The sequence below is a fragment of the Haliotis asinina genome, chromosome 10 (assembly GCF_037392515.1).
Source record: "Haliotis asinina isolate JCU_RB_2024 chromosome 10, JCU_Hal_asi_v2, whole genome shotgun sequence".
In the NCBI taxonomy this organism is placed as follows: Eukaryota; Metazoa; Mollusca; class Gastropoda; order Lepetellida; family Haliotidae; genus Haliotis; species Haliotis asinina.
The window spans coordinates 12,522,895-12,536,419 of NC_090289.1; positions in this window are offsets into that span (position 1 = coordinate 12,522,895).

The following is a 13,525-nucleotide window of genomic DNA, read 5'->3' on the forward strand; positions in this document are numbered from 1 at the left end:
ATTAATGATTCTTCAATTACATACATTTCTTTGATTGTTGTAACAGTCGAGCAGGCTCTGGCTAATGCTTATTCGATGTACATCAGACAGTTTTTGAAATAAGATTACACAGTTTTGCAAAGGAGGAACAGCATGATAATCACCTTTACTAGTCATATATTGAGTATATGTGGGCAGTTTGTGGAAATATTGGTAAAGTTTGATACACATGTTATCTGGTCACTGTTAATGGAACAAGGACCATAGAGTTTTTGACTTCCTTCTTGGTCCGGTGGATCAAGCACATAATCATGGCAAACCGGATTCGAACCAACAATGGCGACCCTTAGGATACAACTAGGCACTGGGAACTGAAGAACTTGAGATGACTGGGCCACCAACACTATCACGACTTATAGATTCAACTTAATCTTGATTCTTGGTCTGTTAGCAGTAAGTAGTTGGATAAATGGTAAGCGCGCCCACGCACGTACGCACGCACACACTAAGCCTCTCCCTATTCACTCTATACAATACAGGGCAGAATTGGTATAGTTAGAAAGATGTTCATTTGCTTCAAAAATCATTTGAATGTGACACCATGGATCGATTAATTGCGAACTGTTAACCGGATCGCTTAGTTGAAGTGTGACATTCCGACGGATTCATCAATATTATCAAGGTTTTCAGAACAAAAGCAAAACAAATATTGATTTGTTCAAAGCACATTCAGGTTCAGATGGGTCAATAGAGTCCTTAGAGGACCAACATAAATATTAAAGGTCAAAATGTAAATGTGTTTCACGCTAAATCTAACTTCCTCAGACACTGAGTTAATATCAGTAGCCCAACAGCACGTTACTTGTGAACCACTTTTAGTGGCCAGTATGATCAGGGTCAGTGGCTTTGAAAATCAGAACAATGAGTGATTACCAAAGATTTTTTTTCATTTTCTGTTGTTTATGTTCTGAAGTCCACAGAGAAACACCAATGTTTTGGTCTGTGTGTTTTCAAAGCAACGATATAACTTGCCTTGTGTTTATCACATTAATATACGGTTACTTCTTAAAGACATGCGTAGATTTTTGACGAGGAAGAGGATGGTATCGACAAATCAAAATAAATCACGGGAGAAATAATATGCGTGTATTTGTGGGCTAAATAAGAACGCGAGTGAGTTTATTGTATGTTTGCAGTGAAACCGTGCCGATGAATTTCACTTAAAACAAAAATGTAAAGAAAATAAAGTGAAATAAAGATTGCGAATCCTCATAAATCCAGTCCCGGGGTAGAATAGGCCTTCAGCAACCCATGCTTGCCATAAAAGGTGACTATGCTTGTCGTAAGAGGCGACTAACGGGATCGGGTGGTCAGACTAGCTGACTTGGTTGACACATGTCATCGGTTCCCCATTGCGCAGATCGATGCTCATGTTGTTGATCACTGGATTGTCTGGTCCAGACTCGATTATTTACAGACCGTCGCCATATAGCTGGAATATTGCTGAGTGCGACGTAAAACTAAACTCACTCACTCATAAATCCACCTTACCGACTGAAAATTTAAAATTTGAATATCAGAATTTTATTCAGCCTGTGATAAAAGGTGTTTAACAATCATAGATTCAAACGACCATACTTCTCAATCGCTATTATTGGTTTGTATTACAAGGGTGTAAGCGCAGTAGTAGGAACTGTGAAACGAATCCACGTTAACTTAGTCTAACCCAACTTGTTCTCTGTGTTTCATTTAATGTGCCCACTCCCCTGTACTTCAAACCAATAATAGCGATTGAGAAGTATGGTCGTTTGTTAAACAACTTTCATCCGAAGTCGAATGAAATTCTGAGATTTAAATGTTCAATTTGCAAGGTTAAATTATGAGGATTCGCAATCTAAATTTCACTTTATTCGATTTTTCTTTTTGTTTAAAGTGAAATTCATCGGTACGTTTTCACTGCAAACATACTATAGTTATACGCGGCTATTCCAGCAGAATCACAGTGGTGAAAACAGCAATCGGCTCCACACATTGTCAGAAACCTGCCCCACCGCCCTGTCTTCTAGCTGGAGCATTCGACTGTCAGTATAATACCTGTTCGTCATTTAAAAATTAAATTATATGTGCTCTTCAGGCTAAAATGGACAGATGACCTACAGGTACCTGACCAGAATCATCAAAACCTAACACCAATGATTGCCCTTCTTGAACTCCCCACAACCGATATGGCGGCGCGACACCAATAATACCAGCAGATCGAGCTCCTAATTCAGGTCAACAGATCCACCCATCATCGAATATTCACAACAAGCACAGTTTAATCAGTATGCTAGACCATGATCTGAACAAGAGTCACGCATGACTATCGCAGCGTCTGAACTGTTGGCGTACACTCGACAGCTAACTTTCCACGATCACCTAAATCATGGTTTTACCTATGGAAACAATATTCCACAAGGACAATGGCTGCACTGAACTGATTTTATAGGTATCCTTGTATCAAAGGCGATGACCCGTCTGTCTCTCAGACAATAGAGTGAGTGAGTGAGTGAGTTTAGTTTTACGCCGCACTCAGCAATATTCCAGCTATATGGCGGCGGTCTGTAAATAATCGAGTCTGGACCAGACTATCCAGTGATCAACAACATGAGCATCGATCTGCGCAATTGGGAACCGATGACATGTGTCAACCAAGTCAGCAAGCCAGACCACCCGATCCCGTTAGTCGCCTCTTACGACAAGCTGAGTCGTGTTTTATGGCAAGCATGGGTTGCTGAAGGCCTATTCTACCCCGGGATCTTCACGGGTCTCAGACAATAGAGAAGAAATCAAACTTAAAGAGGTACAACTTAAAGTCTGGAATGATTTGGCAAGTCCTGATTGCCTCAACGGTTGGAATGAAGGGACGACGGAGTGGTCCAGTTGTTAAAGTGTTCGATCGTCACGCCGAAGATCCGGTTCGACTCCCCCATGGGTACAATGTGTGATGCCCAGGCACCGTAAAACCCAACTCACTCACTCTTGGAATGAAACATTGTTTGGGTTCCATTTTATTTGATTTTACCTATCTTGTGGATATAACATACTATCACGAAAAAATAAAACTAATTATTGTCTCTGTTCAAAAATAGTATATATTGTATGTTTAGTGTATATATAAACAGCCAGTACATATGTTCTGATTAATTATGCGTGTGTGTATTGAATATGTGTTGCATTACTCTCTAGTTTTGTTTGTGTTTGTCCTCGTTATATATTGATAGGTAGATTCGATATCTGTATATATTGAATGCCACTGGAAATGCTCAAGGATATTCGACCGAAACTGTACCAAGACCTGTATGGCAAAAGGCTATATTAATCGATAGTCATGTGTGGATGTTGCGAAAAAGAACATTATTTAAAAATCAGTTCGGGTATATCTGTCTGCTATAAGAGTATCTGTGAGTGAGTTTTTGAATGAGTTTAGTTTTATATTGTTTTTAGTCAACAATATTCCAGCTATATGGCGGCGGTCTTTAAATAATCGAGCCTGGATCAGACAATCTAGTGATCAACAACATGAGCATCGATCCGCGCAATTGGAAACCGATGACATGTGTCAACCAAGTCAGCTAGCCTGACCACCCGATCCCGTTAGTCGCCTCTTGCGACAAGCTGAGTCGTGTTTTATGGCCAAAGAATATCTGTGTGGAATTAGCATTCAATATCACACGGTTGCTATGCGCATTCTCATCCACTAGTTGTTGAACTCGAAGTAAAGAGATTTGTTGATGCCCACGCCTCTTGTATGTATACTGTCGAATGTCACACTACTTGCTGAACACGTGACTTGTATACTGATGAATGTCACACTACACTACTTGCTGAGCACGTGACGTGTATCCTGATGAATGTTACACTACTTGCTGAGCACGTGATTTGTACACTAATGAATGTTACACTACTTGCTGAACACGTGACTTGTACACTGATGAATGTTACCCTACTTGCTGAGCACATGACTTGTACACTGATGAATGTCACACTACTTGCTGAACACGTGACGTGTACACTGATGAATGTCACACTACTTGCTGAGCACGTGACTTGTACACTGATGAATGTCACACTACTTCCTGAACACGTGACGTGTACACTGATGAATATCACACTACTTGCTGAACACGTGACTTGTACACTGATGAATGTCACACTACTTGCTGAGCACGTGACGTGTACACTGATGAATGTCACACTACTTGCTGAACACGTGACTTGTACACTGATGAATGTTACACTACTTGCTGAGCACGTGACTTGTACACTGATGAATGTCACACTACTTGCTGAGCACGTGACTTGTACACTGATGAATGTTACACTACTTGCTGAACACGTGACTTGTACACTGATGAATGTTACACTACTTGCTGAGCACGTGACTTGTACACTGATGAATGTCACACTACTTGCTGAGCACGTTACTTGTACACTGATGAATGTCACACTACTTGCTGAACACGTGACTTGTACACTGATGAATGTCACACTACTTGCTGAGCACGTGACTTGTACACTGATGAATGTCACACTACTTGCTGAGCACGTGACTTGTACACTGATGAATGTCACACTACTTGCTGAACACGTGACTTGTACACTGATGAATGTCACACTACTTGCTGAGCACGTGACTTGTACACTGATGAATGTCACACTACTTGCTGAGCACGTGACTTGTACACTGATGAATGTCACACTACTTGCTGAGCACGTGACTTGTACACTGATGAATGTCACACTACTTGCTGAACACGTGACTTGTACACTGATGAATGTCACACTACTTGCTGAGCACGTGACTTGTACACTGATGAATGTCACACTACTTGCTGAGCACGTGACTTGTACACTGATGAATGTCACACTACTTGCTGAACACGTGACTTGTACACAGATGAATGTTACACTACTTGCTGAGCACGTGACTTGTACACTGATGAATGACACACTACTTGCTGAACACGTGACGTGTACAATGATGAATGTCACACTACTTGCTGAACACGTGACTTGTACACTGATGAATGTTACACTACTTGCTGAGCACGTGACTTGTACACTGATGAATGTCACACTACTTGCTGAGCACGTGACTTGTACACTGATGAATGTCACACTACTTGCTGAGCACGTGGCTTGTACACTGATGAATGTCACACTACTTGCTGAGCACGTGACTTGTACACTGATGAATGTCACACTACTTGCTGAGCACGTGACTTGTACACTGATGAATGTCACACTACTTGCTGAACACGTGACTTGTACACTGATGAATGTCACACTACTCGCTGAACACGCGTGTGAACACGTTTATTCAGTCAATTAAACATCGACGATAACCCTGCGACTAAGGTGTGCATTATCGGTCGTTGTCAATCGCTACATAGGGGTATCCATCTTTAAAGCGTTTTGGGGTGCTAATCCCCAGTCTTTAAGGCATAGCAAGAGTTGAGTCCATTTCATATCCAGGGTTTTAAGATAGTCCTAATCAAATAACCTGCCACCCCCAACATTAAGTGGAAGTCTCAAGGCGAATCCTAAGTACCGTTCCATGCGACTTACTCACTACCTGCCAAACAATATCTGATAGGATCTCGTCTGTGCATGGATGTGTATCTACATATTATGTGTGTCTATTATAATATCTGTCTATATCATTAATCAATAATTATTAATGTCTCACGTTGTTACAATAGACATTAAAATTCTAAACAAACACAACACATATCAAATGCAAGAGGACACTCTATGTAAGAGATTAAGAGTCACGAGAGACTGCAAAACATGACATTAATCACAAGAGCTGTTAAATTTATCACAGTAGCAATTAAGAGATATATACACCTAAAAGCTAGTAAAATAATTCATGTATTGTTTATTTTTAAATGCGCTATAAGGAAATTAACATATACTTAACTTAAACGCTTTAAAAGATGTAAAATGTAAAATAACAAAAAGATCTATATGTTGTTGAAAAACACTTTATCCTTACGAATTACGGTAGCTAAAATTTCTCCTGGTAATGACCTCAGTGAGCTCTCGGAATAATACATATCAACCAATCACCTTCTGTGGAGAACTTGTAACAGGCCATTGACGGGATCGGGTGGTCAGGCTTGCTTAGTTGGTTGACCCACATGTCATCTTATCACTGTTATGTAGATCGATGCTCATGATGTTGATCACTGGATTATCTGGTCCAGATTAGATTATTTACAGACCTTACTGGTGGAATCGTGCTGAATGTGGCGTAAAACTTCACTCACTCTGTTGTGAATAGATTGCAATGAAACGTGAAAAGAAGATTTTTTATTCCACGAGTGACGACACTCTTGTTCTGTGGTTTCGCATAATTTGTCACGCTTCTAAAACCGGTTGAAACCGACATACTCAACCAGTTAACAGCAGTGAAGGCATGCCCGTTCGTGTCAACTGCCAGACTCTCCGGTGTTAACACAACATGTCAGTCAAGGGTTGAACCGGTGTCGACGTATGTGTGGGTATCAAAGCCATTGTTTTCACAGTTTATTACACATTTGTCAAGCCAGACAAGCGGACCCGTGTTGTAGTTTAACGATGTCGTGGTTTGTTTTGTTTAACAATTCTTGATATGTTTGTTTGGTGGAACCGATATTGTTATTTACTTCGCCAGTGCATATGTGACTGTTATAACATTCGTGACAATACAAATCGACAGATTGAACATTTTTTCAAATAGTCTACGCTTTAAGCAGTAGCATAATTTGCTATAATTGTCTAGACCGCTTCTACTTTTAATATGATTTGGGGATAGCCATTAAATTCACGGGATTGTCTGGTCCAGATTCGATTATTTACAGACTGCTGACAAATATACTGAAAAAATGAGATCTCATAAAAGTTTGTGTCTTCATGATTATGTCTTCTATTATAAAAAATAACAAAAAAACACAGTTGCGTTTCTTTTGCTGCCAGTATAACTGGAATATATCAGACCGCGGCGTTAACCAAAAAACATAAATGCAAAAACTAACATTACAGACTGTGTGGTTATTTATTATTTGTTGGAAGTTTATGCAGTTATTCAAAAGCAAGCAAATCAATATCTTCTACATATACCCTCGAGGAGGTTTATGCTGTCTTGTAATCGAGTAGATCCCGTTGGTGGTTCTGATCCGTCGCGTCACTGGCTCGAAGAATACCTCATGTAGCGTATAATAGTATCTGTTTATCAGATCTCTTCTCTGTGTGACAATGCCACGGTGTATTCTTACATATTATGCAATCTTAAAATAAATGATTTTTGTTTTATTGACTACTCTGGTAACATGGTCCTTTCTAGCATTACTTTCCACTTTGTGGTGGTGTTTGTCGATTATATGAGACGGCTAGATGCACCAACAGAGTATGTTAACATTTATCTCTGTCACTTAATCCCAGCCCTTGGGGCACGATGACATCCATAAACCAAGTCAAGTCTTTTTATTTCGTATGAAAGCCATCGGCCCATATACAAAGATACAAATAAATAATTACAACGATGAATATATCATAGGTACAGTAGGAAAAACGTAGAAAATAACATAAAAGGCGATAAAGAGCGAGCCTCACAACCCGATCCAGATAGGCGCCCGTTGTAACAAATATGGGTGGCTGAAGACCAATTCAGTAACCTGGATGTCATTGGGCCCTGTCTTCAGTGGAGTAAGGTTTTTCAATCTGAAAGCATCAAATCAATCACAGACAGCTCGCAGTACAAATTATTGATCAAGTTTTAATATGTGATACTGAGAATCGATAAAGTCTTACTTATTTTTCCCAAGGTGGATTTAATGGTTAAAGTACAGCTGCCTATCGGATACCGGTATACTTCAACTGAGATCTTTCTGCAGATACGATATCTCACGGCCGAGATTGTCCCATCACAATGCCTTTGAGACACTATTGGCTACATCAAACCTCATTCATCTACAGAAACAATGTTTACCAAACAATACGCATATATATTGTTGTAATCATTTTTTGTATCTTCTATTAGCCATGCAAAAGAGGGGCGGTAGTCTAGCGGTGAAAGCGTTCGCTCATGACGTCGAAAACATGGGTTCGATTCCCCACATGGGTACAATGCGTGAACCCATTTCTGATTGATGTCCCCTACCGTCATATTGCTGGAATATTGCTAAAAGCGGTGTAAAACCATACTCGCTCACTTACATACATATGAAGACATACTAGTATTCTTAATAACGTTGTTGAAGTTTAAAGAGGACACCTCACGGAACCCGCTCAGTCGTTGACATGCGGGACTGTTGGCATGGAATAGTCTCTCTCCTTCTCGCTGCTGAATGGATGAAAAACGCTGCAAGTGTGTAGGCCAACATGCTGCGTATTGTAATTCATAGGCTGAATCATAATTAAACAGCAAATAATTCAGTTTCAGCCATGAAGACTCCAACTGCTTTCTGTGTATTAATTCATAGGCAATATTATAAATAATCAAGATCAAATGGCACGTGTAACTGATACACCATGCCCATCTTTTATTAATACAGAATCTTTCATATATCATGCATCACACATGAGAATATGAGCTTGTATTAGACATGAATGAGAAATGTTGGGATTTTTTGTTTTTTTCTTTTTTCTTTTTTTCTTTTGGTTGTTGTTGTTGTTTGTTTTGGGTTTTTTTGTTGGTTTTTTTTTTTAAATTAAAGCCAGTATTACATTCCAAGGATAGAAATTTCGAAATGTCGAGCTGACCTAATCCAGAGAAGATATGCTGATGATATTATAAACATGGCGTCCTTGGCAGCCATTTTGATTAATACTTGATATGAAGTGTCAAGGTGATGTTTACCAGAGATACGTCGATGATGTTGTGAATATGGCTTCCTTGGAAGCCATTTTGATTAAAACTGGATGCAAGATGATCGAGATGATCTAAACCAGAGACCATATGCCATTGATGATGTGGACATGGCTTCAAAATAGAAGCCATTTTGATTAAACCTGATTCCATCAGTTATCTGTGTCTATGTTTGACCTTTTACGTGAGAGGTATGTGTTATGTAGCAATGCCTTGGTGTGGATATGGGGCGGTAGGGTAGCCTAGTGGTTATGACGTTCGCTCGTCACGCCGAAGACTCGGGTTCCGAATCCTCTCAGGGTGCACAATGTGATAGCAGAGGCCGTATGATAGATTATATGGTCTCTGGCGTTAGGCCCATTGCTGTACCCCGCCGCGAATATTACTAAACTCGCTCACCCTGTGTCGACACCTCCAGCAACGTTTTTTCAGCAGTTGGTTCATTGCCAATACTCGACCAATTGTTATTTATTCGACTAACAACAGTTTCTGTACTAGTTTGAAAACTGAAAATATTTTAAAGAAGATACAGTTGGTAGGGGCCGTTCATAATTTATAGCTAGAGGGGGTGATGATGATTTCTATGGAGCTGCATGGCATGTACAATGTGAATACCCCCCCCTCCCCTCCCCTCCCCCACCCACCCCTAAAATTAATGTACAATGTAAGTGACCCTCCCTCCTTTCCTTACTCCTCCTCCCCCTGCCTGTCATGTACAAAATCAATGACCCACCCCCAGATACTTGTGTTTGTGTACAAAATTTATGATAGTATAAAGCAACTTTTAGCAATATTCTAACGCTTTCACCTCTAGGCCACTTCACCACCGCCCCATGTCGCAGTTGAGCAAGATATCTGAGGTGTTTTCGCGACAAAACAAAGATTTTTAATCACAATCAAAACCCTTTTAAATTTTTGTGTGGATCGAATCAAACTCAAAGAGTGAGTTTTACCCCAATTTTAGCAATATTCCAGCAATATTCACGACAGGGGACACCATCGTGCCCATGTGGGGAATCGAACCCGGTCTTCGGTGTGACGGGCGAACACTTATCCACTGGCCTTCCCCACCGCCCACTCAAAGATATGAACTGGTAGCCAAAAGGGTGTAGGGCACTACTCACCAGTACTGTATATATACAACACATAATGGATGATACACATGATAAATGATAGACAGCTGTTTCATCAAAATGCCAGACACATGCAGCAAGTACACAAAAGAAGCAGCCAAATTTACATATTTCCATTTTCCATGACTACAAAAATGTCGTTAATAGAATATTTTCAAGCTAACTATATTCCGTGTCAACTTATTCAGCAGTGAAACTGTTTATCGGCGTCATTGCTTGAACCAGAACGCTGTATTTCCTTCGATGAACTCAAATGGCACTATGTGTCTGAAACGAATCAGTCAAGGCCGGTACATATCGGGCATATTAGGTGTGAATATCATACTCTACGTCCAGAAAATGTGATCTGTCCATGATGTAAGAGGAATAAAGTAGACATACGTGTTCTGCATGTATTGCGTGATGTATTTCATCCAGCGGAAAATGGGTACCCGGTATGATACGTCATGTGACTATCAGCCTGGCTATCTAGGGTAATAATAAATCAGATTGGGATTTGAACATTGTATGGTGGAACATCGTATTGCGCTAAAGAAATCCATCGTTATTACATTCGTGTTTCCAGATCTGCAAATAACTGACTGACTGACTGACTGACTGACTGGCTGACTGACTGAGTTTGGTTTTACCCCGCTTTTAGCAATATTCCAGCAAAGTCACGGCGGAGGACACCAGAAATGGGCCTCACACATTGCACCCATCTGGGGATTCGAACAGAGATCTCCGGCTCTACAAATAATTTGTGTAGATCGATGTTCACCATGTTGTTCCTCATAAATATTGTACTGTTTGCTCCAGACTCGATTATTTACAGACTCAACTTTATAGCTGGAACATTGAGGAGTTCAGCATTAAACAACAGACAAAGAAACGTAACAAAACATGTGTCTAAGGGGCCGTTTTTAGTTTATGGCTAGGGTAGGGAGTGGCGGGTGTGATGATGATTTTTACGGAGTTACATAATGAAAGATACTGTCTAAATCTAATGGTATTTTATTAATTGAAGATGAATGACATTTTTTTTATGCATCTGATGCATACTCTAGTATCAGGAATAGATATGTATTTAGAAATAGTTTAGCAACTTCCCCACAATTATAAATTTTATATCTGTTCTACTAATTGAAAATATGGATATGATAAGAAATGTATGTTTATTCTTACATCATGTAAACAAGAGACACAAACCGTACATACACTGATGTGCTACACATTGTTATGATTGTATTCTGGGCCGGTGGGCTCTTACTGATTAAAAATGTCTGTGTGTCTGAAACTCATACTTAAAATATTTTAATTTGTTAGTGAAAAAAAACATGAAACGTATAACTAGTTTCCTGGGAGAAGCTCCAAGATTTCCCGGTAACCGAGTCATCGACGTGACCAGTGAACGCTTTAACCTCTGGGCTACTACACCGAAAAAGGTAGAAAGACGTACTTTCTTTCATGATTAATAGGCTGTCAAAACATTTCTAGGAGAATGCTGAAATAACGGGGAAATCCAGGTCTGTATGCCAGATTGCATAGAAAGCGTTGTATAGGTTTAGAATAAAGTGTCAAATCACAAGGTTGAAGGACCGCAGTAGGAGTGAGTGAGTGAGTGAGTTGGGTTTTACGCCGCACTCAGCAATATTCCAGCTATATGGCGGCAGTCTGTAAATAATCGAGTCCGGACCAGACAATCAAGTGATCAATAGCATGAGCATCGATCTGCGCAATTGGGAGCCGATGACATGTGCCAACCACTTTTGACCACCCGATCCCGCCTTTTACGACAAGCAGAGTCACATTTTATGGCAAGCATGGGTTGTGAAGGTCTATTCTACCCCGGAACCTTCACGGGTCACCGCAGTACGTATGTAAGTACTTTTAACAGCGGTTGTGATATGCGCTTCAGGCTTGACGCTAAGTATGTCATCCACATATAACCAAACCTTGTTTAATACGCTCGCCCCAGGTATGGTGTACTATACTGGCATTTTGCATGTGTATTTTGCACGACATTACAATTGACTTGACTGTAGAAATATACATAAATAAACATGCTGTGGTTGCGATCCATCCTTGTCTTATTTTGCATCATTGAATAATGAACTCGTAATCTGAAGACTAACGTTACGGATCGTAGATTTTTTAATTAACGAATGCATTAATGCATGACGCGTTTTATGGATTACAAGTTCGTTCTATTGTTTGTGACATTTCAGAGCTAAGCCTCCTCCAAATAGCTACGGATACATAAAATTACTTAAAGTAAACTGATCTTTCGAATTGACGGGTTAAGGTCGTTCCCCCGTGTGTAATACAACCATAGCAAATAGATCTTTAACGAAACGCATAAAAAAACAAACCTTTTTAATTCTCCTTTTAACCTGAAGGCATAGCGGCGAATGAAATAGGGTTAAATACCTCGCTCTGTCAATACTACAAAGACAGAAAGAGCCACGTCAAACAAAGACTTTAAACAATACCTGTATGGGCGCCTTAAGTCACTGAATTTTATGAATGAAACGAACCTGTCAACCTCTCCACACCTTACAAAGCTGTCTGTCGACCGTCTGGTTGTCGACCGTCTGGTTGTCGACCGTCTGGCTGTCTGGGAGAAGGCGTCCATATTGGAACATGAGATTCACTCATGTAACACGGGTTTAGTTGCCAGGGTGTTGAGTCAACCATCACAACGCTTTAAAGTTTAAAGTTGACCTAAACGTGTGTTAAGCATGATATATGAACAGTTAGGCTAAAAAGTGAAATGTTTCTCGGGAATCGGCGCGTAACTCTTATTCGTGCGCGTAACATTTTTTTATTACCATTAAAAAAATAATTTCGACTTGGCCGCGCCCCGATCATCGGTTTGCCCACATTAAGAATGAGTGTCTGTAAGAACGAGTGTGACTGAATCTACAACTCATTAACACGTGCTAAACTTCCCAAGCTGTATATATGAGGAACCCCTTTTTCTAACAAAAATTTAAAATACTGTCCTACCACCATCGTCACTTTGGAAAAAAAATGTGCCCGAGAAACGTTTAATTTTTTATGCAGTCTTAAGAGTTAAAGTTCATTTCATTTTACTGAAATATTCAACGGCGACATGTCATGATCCACATGATAACGTCTCATTTACTTTCTGTTAATCGGTGGGTTAAATGAATGAAGTGTAAGTAATAACATATTGTACAACTTTAGAAAATGAGGTGGAGTTTACAACTTATTATAAATCTTTGTAAATTGAACAATAAATAGTTTTGCAAATAATCACCACGTGTATACTCTACCATTCTGTCGATGACAATGCAGGCGTTGTGATTCTATAATAAATGCGTAAATTTATGTAAAGTTTGTATATATGTTGTATACAGGCCTGTGGCATACAGACAATAAAACAGACTTTAAGTATTGTACGTACTAGTTGTATTATCCCCAGGGAGTGGAGATTGATATTTGCGCCGTTTGAAACTGACATCCAATGATCGAGGGGAAAACAAAGCGCCTTTGAGTAGGTGATCTGGATATTGGC